Below are 15,316 nucleotides of genomic sequence, written 5' to 3'. Positions count from 1 at the left end.
TGGGGTTTGTAGTTTTACAAGGTATTTAACCTTCCTACAAACAGGTCCTATTAGCTGGTCTGAAAACAGAGGCTTGACTTGGAAAGTAGTCTTACCTGCGCAGTTTTCTTACATTGTCGGTGTAGGAGGGTAATATATGCTCATGGATGGTGTTTTTCCCATGAGCACCAATACATACATCTAGCCCCCTCGATGAAGTAGATTGCCATCCAGCTATAGTATGGTTTTTTAGAGTTTTATTTTCTTGATTTATGTATTGTTGTGGAGGTTTATTCTGGGTTTTGCTGTATGGAGGGCGGGGCTTGCACGTTTTGTATTTTCTTGTAATTACCTCTTGTATATTTTGTATTTTGTTATACTGATTGTTGTATAGTGTATAACTTTGTCATTTGTTTTGTTGTAACAGAACTGTTGTATATTGTGGTAAACCACCCTGATGGTTTCGAAGGGCGGTATATAAATAAATCTTTTATATATATTATTATATTATTATTATAGTGGCTGGTGCCTCACAAAACTACAAATCCCAGGATCTGTAGGATGGAGCCAGACAGTTGAAGTGGCATCAAAACTACATTATTTCTAAGTATTGATGTACCCTTGGAGGGTCATAGTTAACTTTAGTTTCAAGTCAATCCTATGAAACATAAACTTAAGTTGACATGAGTAACTCTCTCCTACTGTTGACTAGGAACACTGGGAGACCATAGTTGGAATCCCCACTCAGCCAGGGAAACCTATTGGGTGACCAGGGGTGAGTCACATTCTCTCTCACCTCAGAGGAAACAAGAGCAAATCTCCTGAAAAAATTCACCAAAGAAACTCAGTGATAGGGTCACCAAAAACTCAGAAATGACTTTAAGGCACACAACATGTGGCAGTACTTATATACTTTGTAAGACTACAAGCCTAACCAAATCCACACCATGATGATTATGGAAATGTGACAATCACTGGGCGTGGCCACCTTGTTTCCCAACAGAAGCATTGTGTCTCAGTAGCTGTGTCATGGGCAGAAACCAACAAGTGCCAATTTCACCATGAGAGAGAAAAGAAAACATGAACTATTGCCTGACATCAGATGTTACAAGCCCTCGGCCACGGGAGATGGAAATCCCTGGTTGATATACTTTTGGCACTTAATCTGCATCTTAAGAGCTCATTTAGGCCGCTTGGAATAGTTAACATTGTGGAAAACAGTTTCTGCTGAGAGCTCAGACTTCAGCGCTCCCACCTCAGCAGTTAGTCTCATGTTAAATAACCATTCAGTTGAGATTCCAGCCAAGCACTGATAACCATTGCTGGAGGAGGCAGGTGTTCACTATTAAGGTGAAAAAATCTGTGCAATATGGAGATAAACCACCTCTCCCAGTTAGGAATAGCAGGGCCAAAATAAAAACAAATGAAACAGAGAAAAGCTCCAGTGTACTTTTTTGGTTTTCTTGTTTTTTAATGCTACTATGATCTGCTTTAGTTGCCTGAGAAGGAAGCTAAACTTTATCACCTGTTGTTGTTTTTCTTCTTCTTCTTCTTCGTTTCTCTTCTTCTTCTTCTTCTTCTTCTTACGTGTTATTACTGCTACAGTAAAAGTGTGGTAGCTACAGCCACAAATGGTTGCAACTATACGGATGCATTCCCATGGCAAGCATGCCACTCACATATAAATTAAGTGTTGGGTTGGCACTATAAAAATACCCCAATAGCAAGCAAATACTGATGAGCTGGTAGACTGAACAAATTTAAAATCTCAGCCAGTAGGCTGGAAATTGATGTGTGATACAATCCTTCCCCAGTCGTTTGAACTGCATGAATCATTGGTATATTCATCTGTATAAAATCCTTTATTAAAACCTGCTCTGCAACTAGGTCATCAAGATTAGAGGTCATCTACTGATGGAAAAGCATGCATTATAACTACTAATGTGGGAGGGTCTGATTTATATCTTTATTCTTGAAGGCGCTTTCTTTGTTTGCAGGGGAAGATTTATTACATTGTTCCACTTCGTGTCCAAATGATGACAGCTCTGTAAGGATTGGTCCAAGACTTCCTTGCCTTTATCATTTCGAGTATTTAAACGATCCCAATGTTTTGCCACCAAGAATCCCTGCCAGTTTTTTTTTTCCCCCATCATAAACTTTAGCGGGGTGAATGTCATCACCCACTATGCCTGATTTCCCAAGGACTCCCGTATCTCAGATACCATCTTAAGGTCTTTAGATTCTGTTTATGGTGAAATGCAAGAAGAGTGAATTCACACTGAAGTCTGGCATAAAAATATTACTGGAATCTTGTTACCGATAAGTTTTTGTCCCAAGTTCTAAAACTAAGAGCAGCAATTGATGATTTATTAAAAATGTGACCACGTCTGTGGTTAAAAAACATACACACATACAAATAATGAAGATTCATGAAATTTATTTAAAAATGAAAGAACTTTCAATTTGTTGATTTTTCTTTGGTTCTCATCATAATATATATACATGTACATCATCATTATCTCAGCAGGAAATCAGTGCCTTAGGCAGGCCCAGAAATAGAAGGAATCATGATGCCTTGAGACAATAATGCCTATATGGAAAGTAGGCTGTTTCTAATTTCCAAGGTATAACATAAAATACCTTTCATGAAAAGTTTTTAAAAAAATGCACAATCCAACTAAAGCTAAGCTTCTTGAGTTCCCAGGATACATGTGCCCAACCCTCTCCTGCTGAAATACAAGACTTAAAAGTTGCTAAATTCTATTGTTTTTTCCAACTAAAGTAAATTTAACGGATATGATAATACACACACACACACACACACACACACAGAGTATATATATACTTCTGAGCTATGGTCAGAAGCCAGGTACATAATCAAGAAAGAATGCAAAAAAGACTCAGTGACCAAAAAGGAGAACAAGATGCAATGAATAACAAAGAAAGTCTTAAGAAGTAAAGAAAAGAAGAGAACCACAACAAAAGGGAGACAGGAAACAAAATCAGAACCATGAATGCAACTGTTCAATGACTAGTACACAAGGATAGAAAGCACTACAATCAATGCAAAAGAAATACAGTGGTACCTCATGTATCTGTGGGGGATCTATTCCAGAGCCCCCCATTGGATGCCAAAATAATGGATCTCAAGTCCTGTGGTCCCCAATGGTGGCATATGCACACAGCCATGCCACCATTAGAGACAACAGGACTTCACATAGACCACCCCAATTGTCCCCAAACAAGGGGGCTTACCTGAAGTTCCCTGCCTCCAGGGATCTTCTGGCAGGCAGGGGCACTGAGGCAATCTGTCTCCCCTCCTCTCTCCCACAAGATCCTGCTGGGCAAGCCCCACACCTTCCCTCATGGGTTGCTCTTGCCTCTCGGAGCACTGAGTGGCGGCCAAGAAAGGGAGTGGGGTGAAGACAGTTTTAGCATCAGTGGCCCTCCTGGGCAAAGCGGACCTAGAGTAGGCCAGCTGTACCAGTCCCACTGCCGCGCCCCTCTCTGCCCCCAACCGGCCCCGGGGCTGTCAGGAAGCAGAGGCACCCCACAGGAATTGGACGGCCCCTCCCAACCTCCATGGCCCCCAATGGACAGCAGATTGCCAGGGCTGTTCCTAATAGCGGCACAGCTGCATGTATGCACCACAACTGGGAAAAACCAGGGGCGGTGTCATCCGCAGATGCTGGAACCATGGAGGCAAGTTGGATAAGAGGGCCCACTGTAGAAGACAATAACCCCAAAAAGGGGAGGGGGAGAGAATGAGATATCTCTTTGGCAAGATAAGACAACTCAAAGAGAAGTTCAAATCAAAAGCGGGGATGATCTGCGATAAGAAGAGGAACATAGTACAAGACAAGAAGAGATGAGAGAATAAAAAGGTATTGGATGCATACACAGAAGAGCTACATAAATGAGATGAAAAAATGATGACATATGGAATGTAGAAGCATACGAAGATGAACCTCAGATGATGGCAAACGTTTTAGAGATTGCCTGCCCAAACTGCAACTCAAAACCCACTTATTTACCACAAAGTGCCATGTCCCTCTGACTTTCTAGTAAGTGGCCCTTTTTTAACAACGGGATCCATTCCAGACCCCCCCCCCCCGTGTAAAAAAAATGTGTATGTCGAGCCCCATTGAAAATAATGGAGTTAGAATATAGAATCATAGAATTGTAGAGTTGGAAGAGACACCACAAGGGCAATCCATTCCAACCCCCTGCATGCAGGAAATCCAAATCAAAGCATCCCTGACAGATGGCCATCCAGCCTCTGTTTTAAAGACTCCAAGGAAGGAGACTCTATCACACCTCCGAGGAGTGCATGATCCACTGTCGAACAGCCCTTACTGTCAGGAAGTTCCTCCTAATGTTCAGGTGGAATCCTTTTCCTGGAGCTTGCATCCATTGCTTCCGGGTCCTGTTCCTCTCTGGAGCAGGAAAAACCAAGCTTGCTCCCCTCTCAATATGACATCCTTTCAATATTTAAACAGGGCTATCATATCACCTTTAACCTTCTTTTCTCCAGGCTAAACATCCCAGCTCCCTAAGGTCGTTCCTATAGGTCATGTTTCCAGACCCTTCACCATTTTTGTCACCCTCCTTGGACACGCTCCAGTTTCTCAATGTCCTTTCTGAATTGTGGCACCCAGAACTAGACACAATATCCAGGTGGGGCCTGACCAAAGCAAATACAGTGGCACTGTTACTTCTCTTGATCTAGAACACTATACTTTATTGATGCAGCCTAAATTGCATTGGCCTTTTGCTACCCATCACACTGTTGACTCACGTTCACTTGTGGTCTACTTGGACTCCTGATCCCTTTCACACATAGTTTCATTCAGCCAGGTGTCCCCAATCCTATTTTGTGCATTTATTTTTCCGCCTAGTGCAATACAGTACCTTACATTTCTCTGTGTTGAATTTCATTTTGTTAGCTTTGGCCCAGTTTTCTAGTCTATTCAGGTCATTAGCTTCCTCCTACCTTTGATGTCTCTGCAATTTGATAAGTATGCTCCCAATTCTGTCATCCAGGTCATGATAAGAATGTTGAATAAACACTGGCCCCGGACAGGCCCTGTGGGACCCCACTGGTCACTCTCTCCAGGATGAAAAGGAGCCATTGTTGAGCACCCTTTGAGTTTGGCCGGTCAACCAGTTACAAATCCATGTAAACATTTACCCTTGTCTAGTCCACATTTACAAGCTGTTTGCAAAATGTCATGGGAAAACCTTGTCAAAGGCCTACTGAAATCAAGATATACTATACCACAGTATTCTCTTCATCTAACAAGCTGCTAATTTTATCAAAAAAAGATATAGATTTGTTTTGGCATGATCTTTCTCTGAAACCCATGTTGAGTTTTTGTGATTATGGCATTGCCTTCTAGATGTTCACAGAACTCTTTGTTTAATGTCTGCTCCAGAATCTTTCCTGGTATGATGTCAGCCTAACTGGACGATAATTGTTGGGATCCCTTTTTTCCCCTTTTTGAAGATGGTTGTGCCCTCCTCCGATCTGTTGGGATTTCTCCTGTTTTCCAGGAGTTTTCAAAGATTATTGCAATGGTTCCCGATATTACATTTGCCAGTTCTTTTAATACCCGTGGTGGGTTCATCTGGCCGCGAGACTTAAATTCATTTAGACTAACAAGGTGTTCCTCTACTACTCTTTACTTATTCTGTGCGGAAATCCCCTATTCTGTCCTCTGCTCCATTATCCTCAGGTTGAGCACCCTTTTCCTTTTTTGAGAGACTGAGGCAAAGAAGGTGTTGAGTAATTCTGCCTTTTCTCTGTCCCTGTAACATTTTGCCATCTTCTCGACGCAGTGCCCTACCATTTCCTTCTTCTTACTTTTGCTGCAGACAATATCCAAAAAAGCCTTTTTTGTTGTCTTTAACCTTTTCTAGCAAGGCTGAGTTATCTGTGCTTTAGCTTTTCTGACTTTACCCCCTACACATGCCTGCTATTTCTTTGAATTCCTTTTCGTGATTTCCCCTTTTTCCATTCTTATACATGTTCTGTTTCAAACTTAGCTCGGTTGAAAGTTGCTTAGTCCCCATCCTGGTTTCTTGAGACACCTCCCATTTTTCTTTCTCTGGAACGTTTGAAATTGTGCCTTCAGTATCTCCCTTGTGAAAAGTCCCACCCGTCCTGAACTCCTTTATCTTTAGATATTTCTGACCACGAATTGCCCTCAATTCTTCTCTTAAGTTTCTGAAATTCACTCTCCTAAAGTTACAGAGTGTGGGTCTGACTATGCCTGGTTTCTCAAACCAGTTCATGCATGGTGCAGTGGCACATGCACGCCACAAAGCACAGCCCCATTATTCTAATAGGACATGCTGTCCCGGCGCCCCATGCACCTCCCTGAAAGGAAGCCCGTATGGGGCATCCGCATATGACGTGGGCACACTGTAACAAACTCTGGCAAACTGTACTGAGGTGATGGTGTGTGTGCCAATAGAGAGGGGCTCTGAGTGCCACTTCTGGGTTACGTGGCCATATGTTCACCACCACTGTTGAACCTGAGGTGAAAGCTGCAGTAAGAGAAATTGGGATGTAAAATCACCAGGAACAATGATATTCCAACTGAACTGATATAATACATAGATACTATCAACTCCAGTGTAAACAAAATAACATAAGACATATGGAAACAAAATGGTAGCCAATGGACTGGAAATGTTCAATATTCATCCCATCGACAAAAGGGAGACACAAAAGGACGGTAGCAACTATATGACCATAGCATTAATTTCTTATCAAGCAAAATATGCTTAAAATTCTGCAACACAGATTCTAATCATACATGGAGAGAGAAACTCCAGAGGTGCAAGGGGGTTCACAAAAGGCAGAGGCAATAGGAAACACATAGTGGAACTGATGGAGAGCATCAAGGATCCAAAGAAAATCAGAATGTACTGTACTTTAGATATCGCAAAATTTTGACTGCATGGATACACAAAAAGTGAGGAATGCTCTTAAAGACATGGGAGTGCCATAGTGCCAATACAATCTGATAGTCATGATGAGAAATAATAATAATACTAATAATAATATAGTTATTGTATCCTGCTTTTCCAAAACCTGATCAAAGCGGTGAACAACAGCACAAAACATTCCATAAAATCAGTTAAAAACACGTATAAAAACAATACAACACTAACAGCAAAGGGCCAGGAGAAAGGGGGAAGTCAATATATACAATCCAGGGTCGTCAATGAAAAGGGGTAGGGAAGAAATGATTTTCATGTGGGAAGGCTTGGGAAAAGAATATTCTTCAAGTTCTTTTTAAAAAGACCATAAGATGTGGTGGAGCAGAGAGCGTCTGGGAGACTATTCCAGAATTTTGGGGCCATGACAGAAAATGCCCTCTGTGAGGTCCTCACATAGCGTGTCACTGGGACCTCCAACAATTTCATCCCTGTTGACCAAGTGTGCGGAGCGGATTATTGGGGAGAGGCGGTCCCCAAGTACCACTGGCCCAAGCCATTTAGGTTTTATAGGTCATTACCAACACCTTGTATTGAGCTTGGAAGCGAATAGGCAGCCATGAAGATCTTTCAAGAGGGGGAGTTTATGGTCATCTGGAACAACCAGCGACCAATCTCGCTGCATATTCTGCACCAACTGTAGCTTCCGGGTTTGTACAAGGGTGGCCCCATGTAGAGTGCGTTACAGAAATCCAATCGAGAAGTTACCACAAACATGTACTACAGTTTCAAGGTCCCCCCGGTCCAGGTAGGACGCAGCTGGCGTATCAGCCGAAGCTGATAACAAGCGCTCCTGACGACGGCATCCACCTGAGATGACAACTGGAACGAAGAGTCCAAGAGCACCCCAAGCTGCGGACCAAGTCCTTCAAGGGGAGCGTGACCCCGTTCAGGACAGGATGGCAAATCTCACCACCCAGATCCGGGACCTATCACCAGTACTTCCGTTTTCCCTGGATTCACACTGAGTTTGTTTTTCCCTCATCCAGCCCATACCGACTCCAAGCAAGCATTTAGAGGAGAGATGCCATCCTAGTCACTCGCATCAGTCGGAGACACTTAGAAACATATTTGGTGTGCATCAGCGTACTGATAACACCGCGCCCCGTGTTCCGGATATTCTCTCCCAGTTGCTTCATGTAAATGTTAAATAGCATGGGGGACAGAATAGCTCCTTGAGGGACACAGATGTAAGCGCCCTCTTATCAGAGCAAACGTCCCAGCGCGCACCACTTGGAATCTACCCGAGAGGTAGGAACGGAACCACTGGAGCGCAGTGCCCCCGATATCTAACTCCCCAGGCTTTCCAGAAGGATCACATGGTCAGGGTAGCTAAAACACCGCTGAGATGTCCAAAAGCACAACAGAGACACGCTTCCCTGTCCATGCCCAGACGGAGATCATCGACTAGGGCGACTATGGCAGTCTCAACTCCATAGCCCACCCGGAAGCCGGTTTGAAATGGGGTCCAGAAAATCCGTTCATCCAAGATTGGCTGAAGCTGGAAGGCCACTGCCTCTCAATCACCTTACCACAAAATGGCAACAGCGATATAGGCCGGTAGTTGTTATGAGTCAGGGGCAGGGGTAGGCAACCGTGGCCGCGGGCCGGATGCAGCCCAGGCCCGGTCCTGCCGCCATTGCCACCGGGGCCTTGGGGGGCAATTGTCTATAGAAGCTCAGAAACATGCATTTATAATTAACTTTTTTTTTAAATCAGCAATTTTTTTCGCGTGTCCTCCATTTTTTTTAAAAAGTGTCTTCCATTGAAAATTTTTGCCTACATTTGTCCTGGTTTATTATATATATTTAATTTTAAAATATTTAATTATTTATTTTTTGGCTCAGCCCCCCAGTTGTCTGAGGGACAGCAACCCGGCCCACGGCTCAAAAAGGTTGCCTACCCCTGAGTCAGGGGTCTAGAGAGGGCTTTTTAGCAGGGTTTGACCACAGCTAATTTAATTTTGATGGGAAAAATTGTCCCCTCTTAGAGAGATTAATTATGCAGTGCAACAAGTGAGCACCGTATCCCCCCCCCCGAGCCGCCAGCCATGACAGGGATTGAGAGAGCATGTCGTCTTCTAACGCTTCGAGAGTCTTGTCGCACTTCCTCGTATACAAACTCAAAGTGATCCAGTATAACAGGGGCCATGGAAGCTCTTGGACACCTCTGTAATAGATTCTGAAGAAATACTGGCGTCGAGATCAGCCTTATCCGAAGATTTTATCCACGAAGAAGTTGTAAAATTTGTCACAGCAGCTTTAGATGGTTCTAAAATAGGGTTCAGGGAGGGGGGCAGTTGTGTCAGCTCCCTCACTACCCTGAACACTCTGCCGGACGCGACTCCGCGGACGCAATACGTGCAAGCAAGAACAAATTCTTTGCTGCACTTATTGCCACTCACGTAGGCCTTCAAAGAGAGTCCAGGAGTGCCTTGTCGGCTAAGTCCTGATGTCTTCGCCAGTCGCGCTCTAGACGTCGCAGAACCCGCTTCCTTTCCCTGAGGTCTTCTGTATACAGGGCTGTTTTTTTGGAAGCAGGTCTGAGAGAAATCTATATTTAGGACAAAGGCAACGGTTAGAACAGAATCTGAAGGAACAGAATGGTTTCCAGTTGGTGAGGGGTCAGGTAAGGCTGGCATATTAGAATCCATTGTTCAATTTTATGCAGAATACACATGAAGATCAGATTAAGTCTTGGAAGAAGGAGAAAAGATAGGAAGAAAGAACATCAACAATCTAAGATGCAGATCCACCAATTACTAGTAGAAAACATGGACTTGAAATATTACTAAGGAAGGTCAAAGAAGAAAGTGCAAAGGCAGGCTTGTTGATGAAATAAAGAAAATAACAATATTATCATGGAGGACTCTATAAATTTAGCCTAAACAATAAGAAATTGAAATAGTAAAGATTCTCATATCTTAAATCAAACAGTGATCAGAATGGAGACGCAGTCAAGAAATCAGAAGAAGACTAGGAATGGTAAGGACAGCCATGAAAAATTAGACAAGATCCTGAGACTAGAGTAAAGATATACAACAGAGCAATGAAGTTACAGTAATCAATTTCATGTATTCCCCATCACCATGTATGGATGTGAGAGAATGAAACAGTGAAGAAAGTGGATAAAAAGAAAAATAAATTCATTTGAGATGCAATGCGGGAAAAGAATGCGAGAGAATACCATGGACAGCCAAAAGATAAACATTGAGTCCTAGACCAGCATGTCGGAACAGTCCCCTGGAAGTCAAGAGAGTAAATTGAGTGGTCATGCTGTGCTACAACATCATGAGAAGGCATGAATCCTAGAAAAGACAATAATACAGTGTACCTCGGGATAACGAAATACCCAGGTACGAATGGATACGAAAAAATCCCATAGGGAATTGTGTTTCGGGTTACGGAAGTTTTTCGGGTACGAAAAACTTTGGGTGCTTTTCGGCTTTTTCGCACGGAATCGGGGCTTTTCCATTGCGCCATGGCAATCGCTTAGAAGGCTTTTGGGTACGAAAGCGGCGGTACGAATTAATGTCGTAACCGAGGCACACTGACATGGAAAGCAGGGGGTAGCAGAAAGAGAGGAAGACTGCATGCCAAATGGATAGACTCATTCAGGGAGGTCACAGGCCTAAATCTACAAGACCAAGCAGTGGAGGATAAAGGGCTTGGAGATGTCTCATTCATAGGGTCAACATGAGTTGAGGTTAATTTGAGAGCGGCTAACAACAACTGTACTCAGAGCCACTATCAGAAAGAGAGAAAGCACTATATTGGCCAACCAAACTACAAGCAAATGTCAAAATGGAGACAGTTTCAGTCCATATCAAGAACCTCATAAACGTAAGCCTACAGTACAGATGCAGCAGAAAGGTATGCTGTTTTTTTGTTCTATACAAGTTGTGTAGATTAATAACTTTTTTCATTATATTTATTGATACTTTGTTACAACTGTTCTAATTTTTTTTACTGTTAATATTTATTGTTGTTCATTTGATATGATGTTAGCCACTTTGGACATATTCTTGTGGGATAGGAACATATAGAGAAATAGAAGATAGTAACTGAGTGTTTACGCTGCAAGACCCTCAGACACAGATTGAAAGGTGGAGGAAAGGAATGCTCCCAATCCACTCTGGGCTCATCATGCAGTTCTGGTAAAAATGAGTGACCAAAAGATCTAATCATAGATCATTAAATCATTTGGAGTTTAGCAACGTGGCTCAACTTCTTTTGGCTTTCTTGATGCTTTGGCTTTGCTGACCATCTCTTACTAGAGAGCCTGCTTCACTCTCTGGGAAAACAAGATCTTGCACTGACTGGAGAAAATCTTCATGTCTTCTAAGATCTGACATGGTTAGAATTTTTCATGCTTCTAATTTAATAAGCTATAATCAAAACCTTTGAAAGGAAATATGCAAAAAATTACTGTACAAATAGGTGTGTGTTCTTATTATTTTGAAGCTAGCCTTCCACAGTCCTCTGGCAGTTCAACCCTCTCGCTCTTCTAATGTCCCATCAAAATAACCGATTATGCTTTCGACCACTGCTCTCCTCCTCCAATTCTTTCAAATTCTACAACTATCTGATTCCTATTCTTGCTTTTTAGCCCATTCTCATTACTTCCCCATCACTTGCCTCATTTTCTCTATGCAAGGACTCTGTGCGGATAATATCAGCCAAGTCATTTCATATGGAATTGGCCTTATTCAGAGGTCACTGCAAAATAGATTATGCCAGAGAGTAAATCGTTTCTTCCCAACAAACGGTTTATTATATCACAATGTCCTGGAGGGATAGTCTCCCAAAGCAGTGCATGGGTAATGCCTCTAGATTCTGTTATATTTAGCTCAAATCTATTTCTGTGCAATATATAAGAAACTGGGGGATTCTGTGCAATTTGTGGTGGGGAAGATGACGTGAGAAGAGAATCCCTCTACAGCTACATAGAGGCCTCAGAGAGAGAAAGACAGAAGCCACCCAAAAAAGGCATTCAGGAACAGAAATTGTATTTAAAAGGTACCTTCATAGACATATTTACCCCTCCTCCATTATAGTAATTTTAGGGAGAACAAGGGGAAATATTGTAACTTGGCAATTTTTTCCTCCTCTCTCCTCTCCTCTCTCCTCTCTCTCACACACACACACACACACCACTTTGAAGGGAAAAGGATGGTTGCGCCTTCTTTTAGAAAACTGTCTTTGTGAGAGGGTGGTTCACAGGCTCTTCTGTTGACCAAAATATTCCTTCCTTGATTCAGTAACTGAAGGCCTTCCCAAGGTTGGTTTTCTGTGCACAATGTCTCTTGCTATCTTAGGATGGCTTACAACAGGGGTGGGGCAAATGCCAGAGATCCAGGATCCATTGCGCCAGCCACAGGACCTTCCAAGGGTTGCACCAGCCCTTCCACATGAACTCAGAGGTGACCAAGATAACTTCTGGTTTGAAAGAAAAACACATCCTTGTTTTTTTAAACAGATTTTCTACTAGGAGAAAGTGTGGAGGGCACATCTTGCTCTAGAGAACTGCTGCTCCTTGAAGCTTCGAGGAGAAACAATTTTTAAGCAAAACCAAAAAAAGAGGTGAAAGTGGAGTCCAAGAGGCCTCTATGTAGCTGCAATTTTTTTTTCTAATTTTAAAAAATGGATGGACAAATTAGAGAATGTAGGTACAGGAGTCAAATTACCATCTCCAGAACCCACTAGCTGTGCCTCTCTGCTGTCACCACTCTTCTAAACTAATCTTGTTTTGGGCTATTTTTATGCAAAAGCAGAAACACTGGACACCCACCAATTCTCTTTTATGGAGTCTGAAGGGGCCTGAAAGTACTCTGACATCTCTCCTGGGTTGCAAACAAGGCACACAGGTTCTCCATGTGCCATACTTCATTTAAATTTAATTGGTGCTCCTGGGAGACATCTGAGAATGTTTTTAGGATTCTTCAGATTTTGGTCTAGCAAAACTACGCATGCACGGCACAGCTGCCTGCAGCTAAAAGAAAGAAGTAATATAAGATTTTGCAGCCAATATGACAAATGTCACAAATTTGGTCATTGATTAAGATCCTAAACACACTGGAGAAATACTCAGTTTGGGACCATTGTAACAGCCCTATCTCAATGTCAGGAAATTGTAGAAGCTGTAGTTTTGTGAGACATTGATCCTTCTCTGTCAGAGAGCTCTGGTGCCACAATAAACTACAATTTCCTGGATTCCCGAGCACCGAGCCAGGAGAATTAAAGCAATCAAACTGGATTATTTCTGCAGTGTGTTTTGGACCTAAGCCAGGATCAGGTGTGATGTGACAAGAAACTTTGGGGCTGTGCATACCACCCCTAAGGGGCAGCCTGCAGCCGCCTCCATCTTCACCTGATGGGGGCCACGGCAACCACATGCTGCAGCCCCAATCTTGCCATTCCAGGGTGCAAAAAGGAGCGGCAAAAACTGTGGCCACCACGCCATGGCTTTACTGCACTCCTTTGGCTCTGTGTCATCTGAACACAGCACCAGAGGAGCACCATGATGCCGCACACCATGTGGTGTGGCACATGGCATCATGCCGCCATGGGGGCGGAGTCAGGGTGTGTGCATGTGGACACCACACCACAACTCTGGCCCTAGGCCAGCCTTAATGGCTGGTCTGCACAGGCCCTTTGTTTCTTTTCCATGGATGCATCTGCACTGCAGAAAAAGTTCAGACTGACACCACTTTAACTGTCTTGGCTCATTGCTATGGAATTCTGGGAATTATAGTTTTGTGAGACAGTTAGCCTTCTCTGTAAGAAAGCTCTGGTGCCAGAACGAACTATAGTTCCCAGGAATTCCAAAGCACTGAGCCACGCCAGTTGAAGTGGTTTCAAAATGGCTTATGTCTGCACTGCACATGCAGTCCACATCACATCTTTTTGGTGTTACCCATCATCTGCTTTTTTTTTAAAGCCAGATTTGGGATATCTTCCAAACAATAACAAAAAAAGCTAACACATTACTTGTATCTTTTATCACTCACTATTTGTGATTTGTGAGCATTCCTTGTAAATTTTAAAGAGAAACCAGTTTGACACTTTAATAACATCTCCAAGCTCTGATTTAAGCATCCTGGGACTTCTGTTAGCAATTCTAGTAGACCTATGCATAAACGATCAAATCATGTGACACCATAAACATCTCTAAAACATGCTAGGGACATCCAATTTTTAGTGCAGTATTGAGGCCGAAATATAAGCCACTGTGTTGTGCAGATCAAATATGAATGCAATGTATATACAAACTGCAACAGTACCTGAGATAGTAAATGATTACTGTAGCTATCCTTGGTGCTGAAGTATGTGATCACACTGGCCCTGAATCATCTAAAATGGAACAGGAAAGATACAAAACAATTAATTTCTACTTCACTAGTGCATCCTTCCCCAAATAAAGTCCTCTAGATGCACTGGCAGGCATATATTATATCATTTTCAGCCAACATGGCCACTGGCCATGTATCCTAATACATCTGCAGTATGAAACCTCTAGCCTAACCCCTAGTCTAAATAAGCCTGCAGTCCTATGCACCCTTTCTTGGGAATAAGCCAGACCAAATATAGTAGAACTTACTACTGAATAAATACTGAAAGCCTGGGGTGTGTGCAGCAACCATTTGTTCTTATGCCTCCCACTGCTCTTCTCTACTCCCCTCCCCTAGTGCTATATGTTCCTTGACAGAAGAATCTGCATTTGGCTTGTGGTATTCTGGGAAGGGTATGTTCAGTGGACTAATAATTTCAAGAATGATCACAAACTGAATTTTAAAATGTAAATACACAAACTATTCCCACTCTCCAAATTGCATATTTTGAGACATTAATCCCAAAAGACCCATCAATTCTGCGTTATTTACATGATGAGTCTCAGACACATTGCAGTCAGCAATAGAAACATAGCCAGTGAGTAAACATTGACTAAACAATGACCCAAACACTTTCACATCGTTTGTAATGTAACGATGGCATCTGACAGCTACACCTCGGTATTAGACAAAAGCTCATTTTTTAAAATGTTGCATTTTATTAGATTTATAAACTAGCCAGGTTCTAAAGCTCAATATTTTTCTTTTCTCATTCACTCATCAAACGGAGTAGCTCACAATTTTATTTCTATAACACAGATGGGAAATGCTGGTAAGAAATATCTCTAAATCCAGTCTAGATTGAGCAGGGATACAGATTTTCCAAGTCCAAATCCAGCAGCCCTATAAAATGACCACTATAAGCTTGGTTCCCCCAGCTTCCATTACAGGACTACTCAAGGATCACCATACCTTGAAGATAGCTGAGAATGGCCTTGTAAG

At 42.6% G+C, this 15,316-nt stretch overlaps 1 protein-coding gene across 3 annotated transcripts in view; it reads right to left on the bottom strand.

Annotated features, from left to right (window-relative positions):
• The window catches only part of SYT12 (synaptotagmin 12), an 84,979-nt gene that overhangs the window by 57,183 nt on the left and 12,480 nt on the right, over positions 1–15,316 (bottom strand). For 2 of the 3 annotated variants that reach the window (XM_042465525.1, XM_042466351.1), the window contains exon 2: positions 14,267–14,336. The exons of the other annotated variant lie outside the window; for it this stretch is intronic. The gene's annotated coding sequence lies outside the window, so the exon portion shown is untranslated. The remainder of the gene's footprint in view (positions 1–14,266; positions 14,337–15,316) is intronic. 3 annotated transcript variants of the gene reach the window in all.

Source organism: Sceloporus undulatus, chromosome 1 (genome assembly GCF_019175285.1).
Source record: "Sceloporus undulatus isolate JIND9_A2432 ecotype Alabama chromosome 1, SceUnd_v1.1, whole genome shotgun sequence".
Lineage (NCBI taxonomy): Eukaryota > Metazoa > Chordata > Lepidosauria > Squamata > Phrynosomatidae > Sceloporus > Sceloporus undulatus.
The sequence above is the reverse complement of the archived record's forward strand: the minus strand, read 5'-3'. Positions and strand labels throughout refer to the sequence as shown.